Raw genomic sequence first — 20377 nt, 5'->3', positions numbered from 1 at the left:
GGAGCCGATGTGGCAGCTCATTAACACTCAGTTAACACTTCTCTATATAGCACAGCATTGACTTTTACATTTTCTTATTTTCAGGGGAGCAATGCATGTGGAATTAAAGGGAGGGGTAATAGCTTAAGACACAAAATATTATGAACAAATCAGTTTTAAAAACATAGAAATAAAAAAGCTACAATATACTGAAAGTACCATTTGTGAGTATAGAGTCCAGGAGAAGCATTACTTTTACCTTGCCAAGTTTCCGATGCATATGATTCATTCTGAGAGTCCCAGCTTCAGGTACCAGAGACAGACATCTACAGAGGAGCAGTTTGTTATCTGAGGAAGCATGCATCTAAATCAGCTTCTGTTTTCAACCTTATAGTGGCATCTGTTTTATTTAAAAAACCTATAACTCAGTTTTAACTGTTAGGCTGCAAAACTGGGGAGAGTGCAACTCTCTTTCATGGTGTAGCCTTCAGCCAGAATGATCTTTTCTCACACTAAAGCAGTAAAAGAGGAAGTGAAAATGTCAGGCTGCGCTTGATTGCCAGAAAACTGCCTGTTTCCCATAAGAAAAGAGTAATTCCCATGTGAAATGCAGGTCTTGTCTACTAGTTGTCTCAGACCTCAGACAGCACAGTGAGTGTGCAGGAGGTTAACAGGCAGATTATCTTCCAGCCTTCCCCACTGCAACATCTGTCTGTGTTAAAGAGCAGCCTTGCACAGCACGTGCTGAAATCCCACTGAGGTTGCTCTCCATCCACATGAACCCCAGCCTAGCAGCCACCAGGGATCTAACAAAGGATCGGCAAGCAACAACCTGCAAAGTGACCAAAGCTAACCAGGGAGGAAGCGGGCATGCTGAAGGTGGCCAGCAGATACAATGACAGCCTACAGCTCCCCAGGGTAACCCCCTCTCCCTGCCTCAATGACTTTTATCAGACAGCCTCTCCTGGAGTGCTCAGCAGAAACAAAAGCTGCTTCTCTCCGCACAGGGCTTTGCCAGGCAACATTTCCACTCTTCCCCCATCCAGGTTGAGCCTGCCAGGAGAGAGCTGAACTTTTCTGGCAGAAGGAGGTACCCTCACACTCCCCAACACCTGCAGGAGGTCATGAGTCTTTTAAAGGTCTGTTTCTTGCTAATCCAGGCACCCTGTGGACACCAGGGGCCTGAGTGAGCTGCACAACAGGATGCCCCGCAGAGCTACCGAACTAGTTTTAAGAGAGCCAGCGCGGTAGCAGGGGAAGCGTAGCTACATTACTGCACGGCTCCACCTGGCCCAATTAGCCCCACTGGAAACCACTTTGGGTGTCTTTGTGTGGCCTTGCATTGTGCCAAGTAAACAAATACATACCACACATTTGCAAAGACAGCCTTTACAGCTACACCAGAAATGTTCATGCACAGATTGAATCATTAAGCAGATTTCAGCTGGATGGCTGTGCATGAACTCTGGCGTTTCGCACATGGAGGATGGCAGGCAGCAACTGAAGAAGCAGCTCCTGGCCTCTGACGGGGGCTCATCTCACAATGAACCAGTCCCACCTGTGGAAGCTAAAGGGCATTGATCTTTCTTTTGGAAATGTGATTGACAATGGAGATGGAAAGCAGTAGAAAAAGCAGTGAAAGATGATAAATTCAGACAGAATTATCTTTTTGGTTAGTGACCAAGAGGAATGCCTCTGTGTAATGCAATGAATTCCTCTTTGGTGGAGGGGCAGATGGGACAAAGCCCAGCCTGATGCAACCTGGGGTTTTGCTTGTATTTGCAAATGAAGTAACTATAAAGAGGACTTTTAATGACCTCTACTCTTCCTTTCTCCCTGGGTAGCCCTAAAAACATTCAGCTGCAGGCATCTTTCTAGTTGATCAGTCAGTGCTGGGTATCTTGAGCACTTTCTTCCCAGGTATTTGATAAACTGTAATTCATCATAATACCACCTTTGGTTTTATTTTTTTCAGATCTACCACTAATCCAGTGGGGTATATTCCATCCTCGAAAAGCAGTAAAATCCTTCATATTTTTAACCAATAAATATTAAATGACACCTTATTTTTTAATATTACATCACTTATATATTCAAAAACTGATTTCAAGTATTGATCCAGATGTAAGTTAGAAATTTAACATCTCCATATTCTACATTCTCCTCTAATTCTCACCTTATCAGCTGGACATTGGAGGCTCAGAGTTTCCAGCAGGAAGAAAAAACATTTTACTTCCCCCAACCATAGAAAAAGCGAAGTAATTTCACAGAACATTTTACTTGAAAAATCCAGCTTTGCATCTCCTTTCACACTCCAGAACACCCCAGATCAGAAACAGAAAATACTTAGGGCCTCATAAGTTGGCAAAATATGACTCTGTTACAGCAAAATAAAAAAGCGCACCTTGCCACAGGAAGGATCTCCCCCATTTAATACTGTGTCCCTGGCCAGACTCCTTTTCATAAATAGCTGAATTATCTTATATGATACCTCATCACCCCTGTCTCCCTCTCACAAAGAAGTTATAAGCAACTTAGGCTATGTAGAATGGAAAATTGCAACCCCAACTGTTAAAGTTTGGTTAAAAGGTCTGAAAAATGTTACAGTGGGAGGTGTCAAGTGAGCTTAAGTCAGAGAGTTACTACCTGCTTCACCTGTAATGTCTTCATTATTGGAGCCTTGGAAATTACAGTGATAGCTGCTACTAAAACACCTCAGACTAATATCCCTACATTAATCTCTTTTTGTGATATTGGAAAAATGCCTGTAAGCTAATAAGTGCTCAGCACATGGGAGGATCAGATTTGATATAAGTGAACTATTTTTTCTGGGGCTTTGGCAATTAGCTACATACATAAGAAGCAGAAAATAGGACAAAACCAGCGAAGTAATATGAAAGCATGTGATTTATTAAAAGACTTACAGCTGAAGAATATGAATGCCCCCTTTTTGTCTCTATATGTGATGTACCAGCCCCTCTTGCATAGCTCTTTGAAGGCAGAGAATCCAGAAGTAACAGCTGAATTCTCAAATCAAAAGGCCAATGAGCTGGAATATTCCCCTCAAAAGAGATGATGGTGGCTTTATTGAAATTACTTTCCAAGAAGTGGCTGGCTCCCAGAGCATGGTGGGGGAGCCAGCCATCTCTTGGAACAGATTTGACATAAATGAGGAATAATCCAAGGCTGTGTCCATGCCAGACAGGCCTCTTGTCATCAGCCTATGCACTGCTGGGATGTTTAGCCTCAGGACCCCTGACTCCAGGAACATGGGCTTCCCCCTTGGCCAGTGGCTTCACTTTGGCTCATTCAGAATAAGGAATCAACAGTAGCACAACCAGGATTTTCAAGAAGGTATGTGGTGGGGCATAATGAAAGGGAGCCTGAGCCTTAGGGAAGAGACTACGAGACAGCATTGCTCACTAATGCTGCTAGCAACAAAGCTCTTCCATAGCATCTCCTCTGCTGGGAATGAGCATGATTACCAGCCAAGCTTACATTCCAGTAGGCTGCAGGGGTATTTGAGCAAAAATGCCATCAGATACCCTGAATGGAAGATCACCTTGCTCTTGCCAGTCTGCCCAATGTAGGTGAGCTGCTATATTTACAGATGCCTTAGTATACAGAAAAATGAAATAACTACAAGTAACTGCAAAAGCACCCCACATTTACCCAGTATAAATAAACTTGTAATACATCTTGCACACAAACTGTTTGGGTTCTTTAGCATTCAGTACTGTGGTTCAAGACCTCATAGAACAAAAGAACACAGCACTTAAAGAACCTTGTTTGTTTCACTATACAGTACCTACAATACAAACTTTGCATCCAAATCTAGCAGTAAGTCTTTATTGCTTTCCATTGTGCAAATTGCCAAGTTGCACATCAACAGTTACCGTAGCATCAGAGAAAGTTGCACATAAGAGGTGGAATTATTTGCAAACTAAGATGAAGTGTTGATGATTGTGTCCTCTCATACAATAAAAGGATATTTCACTGAGCTTCAGGATGTAGAGTAACAGCATGATCCCTCCTGTGATCTTGCTCAGGGAAAGGTCACTTAGCTAGAGAAATTATATTTACTTTTGCAGCATTCAGCTACATAAGCTACCAGCTGGGAAAAAAGTGTCGCTTCTACACCCCCAACGTGAATTGAAGTTATGAAGGGTTAAAAATGAGAAATGGTGGAAGATGGTTCAATCAACTGATCTGTGCCCACTGTTCCAAAAAGAAAGCCCAAATGTTCCCAAAGTAGGGAGGATTCTCCAAAGCATTTAAAGCCATTCTCTATTTCATAGATGAAAAGGTGCGTACACATCCACGTTACCATGGAGAAAACTACATCTTTTTTCTCCCCTACTTGTGCATTTCAGGCTTTGAACTTTAGATTAATACAGGTCATTTTTTACCTTCACCTACCCTTCACCACAACACAGATGTTCCTGAAACAGAAAAGTAAAACCATTTACTAGTGGACCCATAGGGTTAGATTAAAACGCCAAACATTACACTAAAACTATCAAACCTTTGGCATATTTAAGCCAGCACTGCATTTTTCATGGTACCTATTTTTCTAGCACATTTGGACCAAATTCTGAAGCTGAGCACTCCGGCCAGATTCTGATACTTTTCACAATGAGTAGTGATTTTCCCTTGAAGAGCCCCAGACTCATAGAATTTGTATGAAGAGAGACAGGAATGTGACACTTTCTAGCATTCAAAATCTGGATTAAAGTTCTTATTTTAGAGGTTTGGTCTAGCCCACAATCCAACTCATTTGGCAGCACTTTTTCTCCTAATTGAGATATATAGTTCAGCACAAATGAAACACACAGTTAAAGAAGACACTAAAAAGCCTTTTTCCAACAGTTAATTGAAATTAATTTTAAATTAGTAGAAGTCTGATTATAGAATGATGTCATTTGCATGGACTAACTTCATTCTAACATTAGGCTAAGTCAAAAGAACAAAGCTAACGAAGGTGAGAAGAGTAGCAGTGTTTTTAGCTGAAATTAATACTTTCAGCACTGTATGTTAAAATAGGCAATAATCTCCAAATCTTTACTTTGATACGTGCTTTATTTCCATATACACACTAGTGGCAGGACATCAATTAATTAGTAAAATTAAAAGAAAGATCTCTAAGGCAATATTAGTATTTAAAAATTCAAACATCATTGTTCCTTACGCTGTCGTCTTTAATCTTAAGTTTTGCTTTTGGAAACTGAACCTAACTTCTCCAACTCATATATTGCTCGGAGCTCCCTGATGCTAATCTGACTGCTATTCTATAAGGGTTCCAAAAAAGTGAGAACACTTCAAGTATAAAAACAGTACAGAAAGGAGACTATGCAAAATGGTATTTTCTCATTCCTTATGCACCAAAACAGCAAGGGATCTTCATGGCTGCAGTGCACACTGTGATTCCCCAGCTGCTCCCAAGGGAGCTCTCAAAGAACACCACGAATGCATCCCTGCCCCACTGCCCACAGAAGCCAGGGCTTATGTAGGGCTCCGGGAGGGAGCTTCTGTATCTCCCCTTCACACATAGTCAAGGCATCACCAGGGTGCTCATTCAGAGCCAGAATTTAACACTTGCCCTTGGATCCCATGGTTTAGATGTAGTCTCTCTCTATCCACTTTATAGACAAGAGCAGCTGCTCACCACTGCACCCCCAATCCACTTGAGAAAACTCTGATCTGAGAAAATGAGCTGACTTCTGTCCCAAGTCCTGCTTTATCAGTAAAATTTTCTGTTAATTACATTGGAGCAGAAAAGATCTCATGAATTGTTCAATTTGAGGTCCTTTATTATAGAAACTACATCACAAAATCTCTTTCATAAAATTACCAAGCACAGTCTAATAATAAGCTGCTTGCCACCACCACTCTTTCTGGGACATTTTTCTGAAACCTCACTATTTGGATGACTGGAAACCTACTTCTCTTTTTTAGCTTTAATTTATATACCCTTGGGGATTTTTACTACAAGCAATGATAAGCAAGCCAAAAAGAGCTTACTTTAATTCTTGAAACCAGCATGAGCGAAGAAGGAAAGTCATTAGGAGAAGGTAGCTCTTGGGAAGTAAGCAAGTTAGGATTTGAACGTATAAGAGAAAATAAGCATCCGCTGTTTCCATATTCACCAATGAATGGTCTTAACTGAATTTTCTGGACCTGCATAAACTTTCATCTGGTTTGGTTTTATTACCAGGAACAGGGTTCTATTATTTAGAACTGAGGGAAGCTGTACCTCCACCTCTCCTCTCAGCACCTAGCCAAACACCCACACTTCAGATTTATGGATACCAAAGAACTGAATGATGTTTATGAGGACCATTATAGAAAAATTTAGATATAATCCAGCCTAGAAAATGTTCTGCTTAAAAATGTTGATTATTTATTTACAATAGAAAGGGCCATGTGCTTTCACAGATTAAACCCACCATTTTCTACCCAATTCTAGCTGCAAGCAGGAAAGGATACAGAATCTTGAATTTAAGTTCAATTTCAGAGTTGACAAATGACTCAGCCTGCATGCTCACACCAGTCCCTTATTCTCTTTCTGTCTCCATTTCCTCATCTTTAAAATATGGGTAATAATAAATACTTCTGTATCCCTTGAGTGTATCTTAAGCTTAATTAATTCAATGCTTTACGAAGTGCTTTCTGATGCAGAGATGGGAGTGCTACACATATCCAAAGGATTCTATTTTAGACCATTTGTAAATAAATAAAACTGTACTTTTTAGATCTTATTTTTAATACAGAATAGGAATGACCTGGCCTCAAGTGATCTTCTCTCATGGAAAAGGCATTGGAAGCCAGGTCTGCAGCCAGCATTTTCTCCCAGGTCAGTAGTCCTCCCTTGCCTGGGGAATGTGAGAACGTGGCTGCAGGCCAGGCCCCTCATGCACAGAGGGAGGGAATTGGAGCACAAGGACTCTGGCCAGCACTTGCCAACCAAAGCTGCACTTTTCTCATAGAAAGCTAATGGGAAAATGCATGTGCACGCCAACAGGTCTTGCTCAACTGAGAGCTCTGCAGCTGTCCTGCTAGGAAACAAACGTGAAACAGGGGCAGCAAATTATATGAGAGCTCAGGGGCCCCTTGTACCTTCAAGGGAGGGGAAGCAGAGGTCAGAAACTTTGGCCGGTCTGGTACTTCACTAGGACTACAGCTCCGCAAATCAGATTGCTTAAGGTAGAACACGATTTCTGGAGCTGATGCTCCACTGCAAAGCCAAAGATGAGAAGCCCAAGATGGGACGCCCAAGATGGGACCAAGTTTTTCAACCAGGGTTAAAGTGGTTATATTTATTTAGCTGCAAATGTGTGTGGAGTAGGGAAGGAACAAGAATTATCGGTCTACTAATTCTTAGTCAGGAAGGGTCTATCACTCTCTAAACCTAAAGTAACCAGGGCAACTAGGATGCTTGCTGGTTTTGCTCCTACACGTTACAGTGAAAATTAATCAGAAGGTGGCTTCTGGCTAGCCATGATGTTTCTTTAAAATGAAAGAATGGTTTCTCATGGACAAAACATGGCCAAGCGGTTAAGCAGCACGTTTAGACTCAGGAAGCCCAGGGTCCACTCCTTCTCCTACTGGAGGCATAGGATCGGTACTTGTATTTTCTGCAAAGCTCATCACTGGGAATGGAAAGTGCCTCACACTATTTTAAGTCACCCCATCTCTATGTCTCAGTCCCCCATGTATAAAATGGGAGACAATAGCAAAGAAGTCTCTCAGGGACTGTGAGATGCTCGGATGCTAAAGAAAGAGAGGCCATATGTGTTCCTAAAATAAGTAACAGCATGGATAGGGCTATTTTGGGACGACAGAGCTGTGCTAGCTTTGCATGCAACTGCCTCCACCACAGCAGAAACGAAATCTATAGGAGTTTAAAAAACCATGTATACACATATACACATGCCTGTATGTTACGTTTCTAAGGTAAATGATTTTGGGTTTTCCACGGCTCAGGTGATAGTATTCAGAAATTCTGGCAGCTACTGAGCTCCACTTTAAGTGGCATAGATAAAGCTATGAGCTAGTGTCAGGTAGCGCAAGAGTTATGGTGTTACCGGTTGGTATAGTTTTAAGGGTGATGGCCAGGGAAAGGGACAGTGGTTTGGTGGTTGCCTGGGGCACCTGGTGTACCCTGGCCACCCACACAGGCAGGGAGAGTAAGGTGAACACCAGTGCCATGTGCCGCACCAGAGTGGTGCAGTGAAGAGCCAGTGATGGTGGTAATGCTGTCTCATTTCAGCAGGCTTCTGGCTGAGGCTCTAAATACCAGAGTTAATCACCTAACATGCCTAGTGGTGGCTCATGCCCTTCTGCAGGTCTAACTTTTTACACCTACCTCTGAATGATAAAAGATAAAGGCTTTGAAATATATAGGTATAAAATGAAGAGCATGTGGGGCACACATACAGCTTATGGCTGTTTGCCATCATGGAGGTTTCACAAACTTGGTTTTCCTTGTCAGGTACAGCAATGCCCCAGACTGTGCCATAATCCAAGTAGCAGGGAGAAAAGACAACAGACAGGATCACTTGAACTTGTAAACAGACTTTCAGCAACTGGAGATGAGAGCAGGTCACAACAGTTGCTGAATGCATGTCTGGCACCCAGGTACCTCATCACCCAGAAATAGTTTAGGTATTTATTTAGATATGGACTTAGAAATTTGGCTTGTGTTCAACATAGAGATTTAAGTCTGATTTGATCAAGTATCTCAGAGTTTCACCTTACAAACTGGTCTTTTGTATGTGTGTATTAACACATACAGTCATATGATACATTTCTTGTTGTTTAAATTAGAAATGTTACAGTGATGTTCACCGACTTTTAAATCCCTGAACAGATGCAAAAAACAGAGGACTGTGAAAATTTCATGTTGAAAATTAGCCATGTTTCCCCAAATCTCAAAAACACTCACATTTGTGTTAAATTGGTTTACATATAATAATTTATTTGCTCTTATTTATGGGAAGTTCTAAGGCTTCTTTACCAGCAAATAAAGCGTATAGGTACGTGTACATGCAAGATAAATTATTAGACCAAATTGCTACAATCAACATAATTTTGACTCAGGGCTCAGCTCTGAAAGGTGCTGAGCACCACAGCCAGATGCACTTGAAGTGAAGGGAATGAACGTGTTCACAGAGATCAGTGTAATATAACATTAAAGATAGAGACAATTGGAATGACTTGCTACATTGGGCATAATTGCAAGGTTTTGGTAACAGAAGAGGCTGCAGGGGTGACCTGTGTAGAAGAAGATGAGGGACTGCCCTGTGCTGGTCACAGCTGTTTCCAGCTGGCTCTGCAATGGGCAACACTAACCCACCTGTACATCAAGATTGAACCAAAGAGAAGAGCATATGGTGCCTCAGCAAAAACAGATTTGAGAAAGGTGGTAGCCACCAAACAAGAAGAGATGCCAGAGAAGGAGGGATGCCAGAGTAGGCACAGAACAGGAAGAGATGGCCAAGCAGGGGCAAGAGAGACACCAGAGCAGGAGAGACGCTGGAGAAAAAGGAGGCCAAGAGGAGCCCGATTCAGGGCAAAGTAGGGGCACAGCAAGAAGAAAGGCTTGAGCAGGGGTGCAGAGTCTCTGGAGCAGGTATGCCTCTGAGGGGACTGTGACCTGTGGAGGAACCTCATCAGAGCTTTTGATTAAGAAACAAGGAGCAGTAAAAGAAAAGGAAAAACCGTGCACTGACTGCCTTCTCCTGTGACAACCATCGTCTTATCAAAGGGATGAAGCATGTGGGGTGAGCAGTGAGGGGACTGTGGATAGGGAAGGGGAGGAAAGCTTTTGTGCAGGGAAGTGGTATTTTCCCTAAGTGTTTGTATTTCTCAATACTGGAATCAGTACTTTAAAGTTTAACTGCAATCAACTAAATTCTGTGAAATTCCCCAACTCAAGACTGCTTTTTTGTCTGCAACACTTGCATAACAAAAGAATCAACCAAAACCTTTATTCCAAACCTGAAATAACTACCTACAGTTTAGAAAAAACGAGAACCTTTGCCCTCAGCTGTCTGTCTCCATGTTTTCACCATACTTACCCCAGATCCAAACAGGCCTGCATTTTATGAATTGGACAATGCCCAATAACTATGGGAATTAAAAGATAATAATGTGCTAAAACACTGACTGCCAGAGTTAGACAGACACAAGGGACAAAAAGAAATGTTTTTTCCTGATTATCCAGCTGCTTTGAATTCAGCTGAAACACAGTCTCTCTCTGAGAAACCAAGTGAAAATGGCTCTCACCGTGCAAAGCCGACCCGCCTGCTCACTCGGGAGGGACTCAGCCAACCCAGGACATGGAAGAAGTGACATGAGCTTTCTGAGGAGGGGGCCAGATTGCTCCCTGTGCCAAGATATGTTGAGCCCAGGAGAAGGGATGGGATGCTAGGGAGCCCATGCTGATTCTCGGATGATGCTGGCCCTCGCCCAGGCTTTTTCATCACAGGGTGCTTGAACTTATGAGAACTGGACAGGGTCCCTGCAGGGCTGGAACTAGATCAGCACCAAGAGACTGGAGTTTCTTTCTCCAGTTTCATTTCCCTTGGCGTGTTGAGGATCCCCCATTGCCAGACTGACCAGCTCAAAAGCGATAAGGAGTTTGAGAATAAGCCCTGATGGTTGTTTAGCACTCACAACAGCTAGATAGACCTTGGAGTTTCCCCGCTTTTTCCACCCTAAACACAGGAGTACTGCAAATGCTAAAGTTAAGGTAAACTCATATTTTCACCACAGCCCCTGAAATTCTTCCCCACATATCCCATTTCTACCAAACAGGTTCAAACATAAGTATTTTGTGGACAGAAGCTAGAAAAGGCCAGGAACTTTGCAGAAAGCTCTTATGGATGATTTATGGGCAGACCATTGCTAATTCACAAAGGGTGTCCAATTTTTAAGTATGATTGCCTTTTCAGTCACTCCACAGAGCTCCAGATAAAACAAGGCTGGGATTAGCACTTTAGGGGATGTATAACCAACAATCAGTAAAGCTGAGGTATGCAGACACTATTTATCTCAATGAAACTCTTTCTACATTATGATGACCTGAATTTAATTACATCGCCTTCATTCATCAGCTGACATGCAGTCTCTCCAGTTAGATTGCCTCTCGGAGCATTGAACTTGCAGTATAACCAAGAAGACATCAGCCCTTAAATCATCTTTTCTAAAACATGGAAACACACAAGCTCTTTTAGGTAACAAGATTTTTTTTTTCTTTAATAGGGCCTCTTGGTTTGGCATGTTGAGTCTAGTATACCCACGTCCTGTAAAACTTTACTGGCTTATTTGTTTTGCGCAAAGTAGCACAACACAGCTGCTCTTTATGGACTGAAACTTTTACCTGGCACTGAAGTGATCCTTGGCTTCATTTTATAAAGCTGTGGAAAACCTCAATCTATGATTATTTTGTTAGCTTTAAAAATTACTTTTGTTTTCACATGCCTTTAGTACTCTAATTGTGCTAGGGAGTTAGCTGCATAATTTCCCTGTGTTGATTTGGAAACTATTCTTTCTGCCATAAGATCCATGTGTGTGTTTGTAGCATGGAAAGTTCCAGTTTGTGATTCAAAAGCTGCCATTCAATTAGATATGGACATTTCAACTTCAGTTTGGCAAAAACACTATACAGTGATTTCCCAACATCACAGATGCTTTATCTGCAAACAAACCCTCCAGATGCTCATGCTGTCACATACATACTGTTGAAGACTGTCCAACAATGCTCCAAGATCCTAAAAGCATTTACAAAATCAAGCTCAACTGCATGCACCAACAGAGAAATCACACTGAAATACGATGAGAGTGAGGACACTGCAATGAAAGCAATGACCACAATGGGCAGGCACCAGCAGGAGCTGAACACCTCTGGACAATAAGCTCAGGGTGCAAATGGACCTCCAAAAGTCCCAGTTGTTTTGTTCTTCATTTTGACAACCAATCCATTATTTGATTTTAAAGACAGGCAAGAACAGGTTCAAAGCATTTCGGGCCTGACTCAAAGCCCCCCTGTAATCAGAAAGAAAATGCTATTGCTGTAGGGGTTGGTGGTATAAGCCTGTGACGTGTATTTGAGAAAACATCAATTAAAAGGTTATAAAACAAAAAATTGTCAAATTTCATGTGGAAAACTTTTTTCTAAAGCTTTATTTTTCATATTAGCTTTAATTTTGCTTGTAGCCCTTTCTGTTTGAAATTTTGCTGCTTGTATCCATGACCTAGACCTTACAGAAGAGAGCATCATTACAGTCAGCTGCAAGGAACATCCATCACAGACAAGCCCCCAGCCTTGCCCAAATACAACTCTGTTTCTTAGGCTCCTCAGAGAAAGACTGCAGCCTCACCCTCATAAGTAAAGAGGAAAAAAGTCCTTGTCATCATGATGACAGTTCACAGCAAGATACAAGGAACAAAAAAAAATATCGTTGCCTGAACCCATCCATAAGGGAACAGGCAGTTTCTGGGGGCTTCTCTGCAAGGAAAACCACCACCACCACGGGATTTTCCCCTACAGCAAGAGAAATCACCCCCAAACTCTCCCCATTGAGACTGCACTTCTGCAAAAGTCATCTCCCAGCGGAGAAATGGAGCAGCCCATTACCCTGCTCAATACCAGCTAGAGGGAGAGAAGATTTTTCACTCATTATTTTCTAAGTTCTGTTTCTGTCAGGGGAAAGGGCTCTGGAACACTGTCTGGGCCATCAGTAGAGGAGGGTGGGGGTTGCTGTGAAAAGGAAGAGATGAACAATCAAAATCAATCAAATCATGTAACAGCAGTGTTTGGAAGAATGTGGGGAATGAAGAGGGGTTTGTCTCAAAATTGCTTTCAATGCAATGTGTTGAGAGATACATAATACCGGATGGAAACACCAGTTCAGTAAAACATTAAGCAGGTACTTAATGTAAAATTAAATATAAAATAAAAATTAACTGAAGGCAAGTGTAATCCACAAACTTCCCATGAGTCTTTTCAGCTACTTCTTTGCCTGGATTTATTGCTTACTTGACCCAAGAAACCACCATTCCCATTTTTCTCTTCTAGGAATGAGCCAAAATCGCTTTTTTCCACCCTTCCCCAGAAAACTACTTTAGTAAAAAAAGAAATATTCTCCACTTTCCTTCTTATGGAGAAGATGTGGGGTTATACCATGGACTTCAACAGATGCTCATAATTACACAAGTGTTTTCCTGAATCAGAGTTTGGAAGAGAAAATGATATATAGCAGTGGAATGCTAATTATAACCCACTGAAGTCACTGGAGAAGGCCTAGCAGTACTATGGCTGAATTTGGCAGGGCATGAGTATATGCCAAAGGTTTGTTTTAAAGGACAAAGTTACCAAATGTCAAAAGGACAGAATTAGTATACTTGTATATATTTTTATCTCAGAATGCTGTGTGCGGATTCTGCAATAATGACTGATAAGATCTCTCAGGTTCATCTGTGCCATCAGTACTCTTTAAAGGCACAGGGTAAACTATCTTCCAAAGCAAGCGTAATAGATTTTGGATCTGAAAAATATTTAGCTCCCAGGACAGTAGCTATATGTGCAGACACAAAGCAGAACTGGGAAGCATGTTAATCTGACCAACTTGATGTTATCCCAAGGGTGGGAAATCTTTTCCTTGTCAAGGGTCAGAGACCCATCTAGCCCCATTACCACTCACCTTACCTAAAAATGAAAAGAATCCCACAACATGAAATTAAGAAACAGGTCACAGCCAGTATTTCCCATCCCTGCCCTAAATGAAACTTTGTGGAGCATGAACCTTATCTTCTTGTCTCTAACTGTAAAGCCTAATGCACATAAATATCACACTGTAAAAAATGCAGTTTTCATAGTGGAACAGTACAGGTTCTGAAATGGCCCACACTTCTGTAAGTACTGTTCTGTTCATAGCCTTGTTTATGGAACATAATGTGCAAAGACTTTCTGCAGACTTAGAACACAAAGAAAAAGAAAGGTTTAAAGATTTAACTACCATATGGATTTCAAAATGAGGCAAGATTTTTTCCCAGTCTTCCTGATGTAATTCCTGATACATTTGCCTGATTTACAAAATAAGAAAAATAATGCTCACTCTTCCTTTCTGCTTCACTAGGCTGCTATGAAGACCATACATATACTACACTGAATATGCAAAATAGTATTTAACTGTGATATTTGATCCCACATTCAGTAATCAGAAAAACATGTTCCTTTAAATTCCATCTAGTTTTACTGAAAAATTATTTGCTTCAGAAAATTTGTTTCTGGCACTTTCAAAAACTGTATTGTGTGATAACTTTGTTTTATTCTCATCATTTATTGGCTCGTTAAGCCATTTCATTTAGTGTTAATGATGCAAACTATCTTGTTTAATGCTTTGATGCTTCCCAACATATTATTGCTTTGGTCTGCAGAATAGGGCACTTTTAATATCTCTATTTTAAAAAAACATAATCATTATTTAATTTTTATTACGTAAGTTTTACAAAAATGCTGTCTCATAACAAGTAATTTGTATATTAACTAATACCACAACAGCCTTTAAAAATCATTGCAGTGTTCCAGAGCATTGGCCTAAGACATCATAGCAAGAATTTTATGAGCTCTTGTGTCTGGGACAAGTACTGTGATTTATCCACACTACAATGTCCCTTTTTAGCAGCCAAACACAGTACAGAGCAATGCAGTGTCACTGCAGCATCACTACACTGGAATGCCTTGTTTATTGTCATGGGAATGTTCTAGGCAGAAGTTTTCCAATGAACGAGACAGCGTAGCATTGGCGGCAGCCTTCACTTGAACAAAGTTCTTTGTTCAATGTCAAGAGAAAGTGACTTTTCTGATTCTAAGAGACTGTTGACAGCAAAAACACAGGCTGGAGCAAGCAGCAGTGGCAAGCTGAGCTGCTTCAGGGGAATACTGCAAAGCTCTTTTGTGACAACTACAAACCTGCTGATGGGGCATCAGAGGGACTGCACTGAGATCTCAGCAACAGAACTGCCAATGAATACAGCCCTCTCTTTGTTACTAGAGGTAAGACCAAGCCCTTGCAACCTTACATGGGAGAAAGAAATGGGGATAGGCTGAAAATCCAGAATATTTGCATGGTGGCACAGAAACATAGCAGGGGTACTTTGCTTTACTCTATGTACTCAGGCTGCAATCTCCCAGCCACTCTTCACAACACCACCACGACCTATATGTTAACTTGAAATTTCTTGTTACTTGAGTAGTTCTTCAACTTTACCAGGTAATTATAAAACCTCTTTGGTACCAGAATTGCTTTGATGTGTGTCAGACCCATTGTTCTGACCTCACTTACTCCTTTCAGGCAGATGTCTCTGGCATCATAAACCGTCAGCCCTGGCTTGGCCCTGCTGCTGACATTTCTACCTTGTTCCTAATGGATGTAGCTGTTCTTCAGGCTTCACTTATGTTTTGAATGGTTTATAAGGAGGTAAATGTTTTTAATGCGCTCCAAGAACAGACAGTATAGAGATTCAAGAAAAAAAAGACTGAATTCTGCAAATTTACAACAGACATTCTCTGCATACATGATTAGTATATGTAAGAATAGTGTACAGTGCCTGTGTAGTAGGGTCTCAAAAAAAGTAAATTTCTATCAGCAAGGTCCTTGTTTTTATAGGTCTTACTGTGGGTTTTTTTTTTTAAGAAATAGAATAAGCAAAATTTATATGACTTTTTGGTGGGGGTTTTTTTGTGGCTTTTTTTTTTTTAAATCCTTGCCCCCACTATTCCAGGTTACAACTTTTCCTTTTCCATTCTAATAGTTCCAGTAATCAAATTGCTTACTTCAAGGCTCTATTTCTTCTTGCACAATTCTCAGCTTTGGTTGTGCCATGAATGAAAGACATTTTTGTCTGACATTTCATAGAGGCTTATGGGAATAATACACTTCATGCACCACCTTTGTATTTCATTTCAAGCCACTAAAAAGCAAACTTCATTCAGCCTCATTGAGGTTATCTGTCTTATCCCAAGTCCACACTGGCTAGGTGAGCTCTTTCACACAACTGCCTTGCATTTTCCATTGCTAAGGCTGCTTCCTTAGTCACAGCTCAGCCCTTTTGACCAGTTTCTCTCTTTCACTTTATGAACAGAAACTTTTGTCTTTTTTAAACACAGGGGACCTGCATAATAGTTATTTTAAATCTGACAGCAGCTCTCCAATAACCCAATGACTGACAGAAAACCACGAGATGGAAATCAGCTGAACAAGTCTATAATCAGTTTGGGAGACCACTAGGGAAAGTACCCAAAGCAAGCACCAAAATTTAAAGAAACTGTTAAATGAGACACAGATATTGCAAGCGTGAAAAGCCTTTCTGTGGCTTACGGCTGAAATGCTGAATCCTTCTTTACCCTCCCAAAGGTATATGTAGCTACACTGTGGTTTCAAATTCCATGAGGTAAGACGCAATGGAAAAAGGGTCATTTTCTCAATAATACATATTGTGTATTACCAAAAGCATTCTCATTATCTCCCTTAAGTTCACAATTTGGTCTTACAGATGTTCACTATTACACTGCCATCCCTTCAGCTCTCAAGCACGCTATCTCCTCCCACAACAACTATCAGTAACAAATGAGACCCAGGACGCAGTGCAACTGAGTACAAGTAGAACTGGCCTGATTTTCCCAAACACTAAGTGACTACTAAAGAAAGCGTGATTAACAGGAGAACGGTCAGCGTGTTTGTATTCAGGTATCTCATTTGGAAGCCTGATTTGAAGGGCACAGAAAAGAAAAATGACTAGTGGATACATAGTCACTTAATTCAGGTATGAATCTGTGCTGGTGCCTAGACAGTCCGACGTTCAGCTAGTGGCTCCTGCCTCACTGCTTGCAGCAGTGTCGACGTGTGTATGGCCACACCACTTACAGAGCTGATCTCACCGAGGAGTGACCCACCCCAGAGGAAGAAAAGGTCCCTCAACTTGAGCTTCAGCACAAGGGAGAGAGCACAAACAAGGGGAGGGAACCAGGAATTTTTCTGGCAACAGCAGCAACCAGATTAAAATGACTGTTTAATCATGGCTCCTGACCTTAGAGGTAAGGCCAAGAGGTGCAACGCTAATGCAACGCTAAACGTGCTAATCAAATGCTATCAGGGCACCGAAACAGGGAGGACTGCACTTCCCCTACTCCCCTCCACGAACTCCTGCCCCCTCCCTTGCCCTAGCTTTGATAATCATCTCACCTCTCAACAAGTCAGTTCAGCTTCCTGAAGTTTAAGAAAACCAACTCCCCACAAGAGCTGGGTCAGAATAAATGCAGTAAACTGAGAGGAGGCCCACAGCCAATGTGATACAGAGGGGGAGATAACCAGACTTGGGGGAGAACAGAAACATTGCCACACCTTTCAAAAGCAAAAAGCTATAAGCTTAGATCAGCAATCTTCACACTAATAGTTGCAATGATTACCTTCAAATTATAGGACACATCTAAAGCATGCGGACTCTTCAACAGAAGCTTCTATTGAGCTCAAGATGGAGATAACATAAAAGCTTAATGACAACAAATTATATTTTAAGTCTTAACTACTCCATTGTTAACCATTTTAGTAGAAATAGCAAGCTAAGGTGTTTATCTGCTGGTAGTGACTTTTCCCCTGGGTGAACTTCAATTAAATCTCTTCAAGCATAGAATGTCAAATTTAACTCTCTCCCTCTCACCACATCCTAAATCTTCTCAAACTGGAAGAAGAGGTGCATTTCCAGAAAGGCTGAGTAGTCACAACAGGATATTAGGTTTGTGGGGCTGCAAAACATGATAGGTCAGAGCAGAGAGGCCTCATTAACCAAAAGTATAAAAGATCACATTTGTCCTTCTCAGTTGGTGAAGTGATAGCGACAGATTACAGAAGCCAACTCTTATACCTGCTGGCTGTGGAGAAAGTGTAAATTAGCTTTACCCTTCACTGAAATGGAGCCAAAGAACCCTGCCCTCCTGTTACAGCTGTGTATGACATGCAGGTAGTTACTGCTGAGTTGCTTACCTGCTGGCAAGTCACTCCCCAACTTACTGTGTGACAAGTGGCTGACATGCCTACACCTACAAGCTCAGCCTACATTTTGATGTTAATATTAGGCAGCTGTGCCAGAGAAAGGATATGCTCTTGGAACACTTGTGTATATTCTGCATTTAGGACAGGATGGAGGAATGCCATTTCACAGTACCTAACCTAGTCGCCCAATGGCCCAGTGTCTCCTCTGTAGCTGGTTAGCCTCTAGGGTTTCTTGGAAACTGGGGGAAATTGTAGAAACAAAACTGAATATCAAAGTTGCAGGTGGGAGACCAGGTAGAGAAAGAATTGGAATAGGACAGAGGCTTCTGAGGAGAAGATGATTGGCTGTTTCCCTATTGCACATGACCAAGGCCTGTCTCCTGCTTTACCACTTTTCCACTCCAGAGCTCAGAGCCATGATTGAAAGGATGTAGGAAGGATTTAAGGCTTTTCTAGAAGGTGCTCAGAAACTCTAAGAATGGCTGTATATCAAATAAAAACACAGTCTAACTTACTGTTTTAGGTTTTAGATGACAAAGGTACCAGCTTTGGTCTTTAAGAAGAATTAGGAACAGAGATGCTTTAAGTGTTGTCAGCTAACATGTGTGACCAGCAGGTCGAGGGAGGTGATCCTCCTCCTCTGCTCTGCTCTCATGAGACCCCACCTGGAGTACTGCATCCAGTTCTGGGGCCCCCAACATCAGAAGGACATGGATCTGTTGCAGTGAGTCCAGAGGAGGGCCAGGAAGATGCTCAGAGGGCTGGAGCACCTCTCCTATGAAGGCAGGCTGAGAGAGGTGGGGTTGTTCAGCCTGGAGAAGAGAGGGCTCCAGGGACACCTCACACCAGCCTCCCAGTGCCTAAAGGGGCTACAGGAAAGCTGGGGAGGGACTTTGTACAAGGGCATGTAGTGACAGGACAAGGGGAGGTGGCTTTAAACTGGAAGAGGGTAGATTTAGATTAGGTATAAGGAAGAGATCCTTCACTGTGAGCGTGGTGAGACGCTGGCACAGGCTGCCCAGAGCAGCTGTGGGTGCCCCATCCCTGGCAGTGCTCCAGGCCAGGCTGGATGGGGCTGTCAGCAACCTGGTCTGGTGGAAGGTGTCCCTGCCCATGGCAGCGGGGTGGAACTAGATGGTTTTTAAGGTCCCTTCCAAACCATTCTACAATTCTAAGCTTCCATGGTGCAGTTTATGAGACTTTGCAGATTGTAAAATTTAGCCTGGCACTACTGAAGGCAAGTTCTCCCTAATAAGCTAATAAATTGTTGTGGATGACCTCTTGCCTTTTATGAAACCATGTAAGCTCAAACAAGCGGGATAGAATAACTTAAATTCTCCACTGACCTGGAAGGAAACAGTGCATGCCAGTTTCACTGCAGTTCCCACCTAGTTCATTTCCTAGTTCTGACTCAATTTCTGTCATCCACTTCAGTGATGCTCTTAGCCGCTGTTTACTAGAAAGGCTGGGTAGTAGGACAGAAGGGACACCAAATGAAGTGCCCCAGACAGGCTGCATTTCAATTAACTTTTGGTTTGAAGATGAAAACACAAACCTGGCGAGGCTGCAACCGCATTTTTGACCAGCAGATGGTGCCAAAAGTGCCCACGATCTCGGGACGCTCATTCAAAATGCCTTCCAAAGGCCGCTGGCAAATCTTCACTTTGCTTAAGTCCTTACTGCTGGGATTATCAAGAAAACTTGAAGGAAAATGTAATGAACAGATCAACTACAATTCATATGCATCACACACACATATATCTTAATTTCTTTCCATAATTCCAGGGAAATATTTGGTTTCTTTCTCCCAGGCTTTCTTCCTCATTAGTGCTACAACATCAACATTGGGAAGCTGTGTACCTTTAATTATATCAAATACCCTTAAAACCATACTCTCCCCCTAGCTTCAATGCCATTAAAAATAGCACATTAATTTTTTTTATTAAGCTGGCTTAATTAAAAGATAGTGATTAATGTGACTTGGAAACTACTAACATTAAGCAGACTACAGATGACCATCTTCCTCAGAACTGTTACATCAAAATTATATTCTTAGCAGAGTGCAGTGCTGTGTACCAGAACAAAATGTTTGTAAAATACATTTCTAAAAATCCGCTGTGATCACTGAAGGCAGAGAAATCCCTCAGGGGCTGAGAGGGCAGCATAGGCTGAAGTGCAGGCAAGAGAGGCAAGGTCCTCCTCCTCTTTCCACTAACTTGCTGTAAGAGCTCAGGCAAGTCAGTCACTTCATCAACACTCTGTTCCAGCCACTACCACTATTCAGACTGCAAACCTTGCAGGCCGGGGACCGCCTTCAGCAAAACTTGTGTACAGTGGCACTC

The 20377-nt window shown here is 41.9% G+C and overlaps 1 long non-coding RNA gene across 3 annotated transcripts in view; it reads right to left on the bottom strand.

Moving 5' to 3' along the window:
* The window catches only part of LOC308058487, a 44673-nt gene extending 29330 nt beyond the window's left edge, over positions 1 to 15343 (bottom strand). For all 3 annotated transcript variants that reach the window (XR_013925844.1, XR_013925845.1, XR_013925846.1), the window contains exon 1: positions 239 to 15343. This is a non-coding gene — a long non-coding RNA (uncharacterized lncRNA). The remainder of the gene's footprint in view (positions 1 to 238) is intronic.
* Positions 15344 to 20377: the final 5034 nt, after the last annotated feature.

This window comes from Falco punctatus (assembly GCF_963210335.1).
Source record: "Falco punctatus genome assembly, chromosome: 2".
Classification (NCBI taxonomy): Eukaryota; Metazoa; Chordata; class Aves; order Falconiformes; family Falconidae; genus Falco; species Falco punctatus.
Note: the sequence above shows the minus strand (reverse complement) of the source record. Positions and strands in the feature narration are given on the sequence as shown.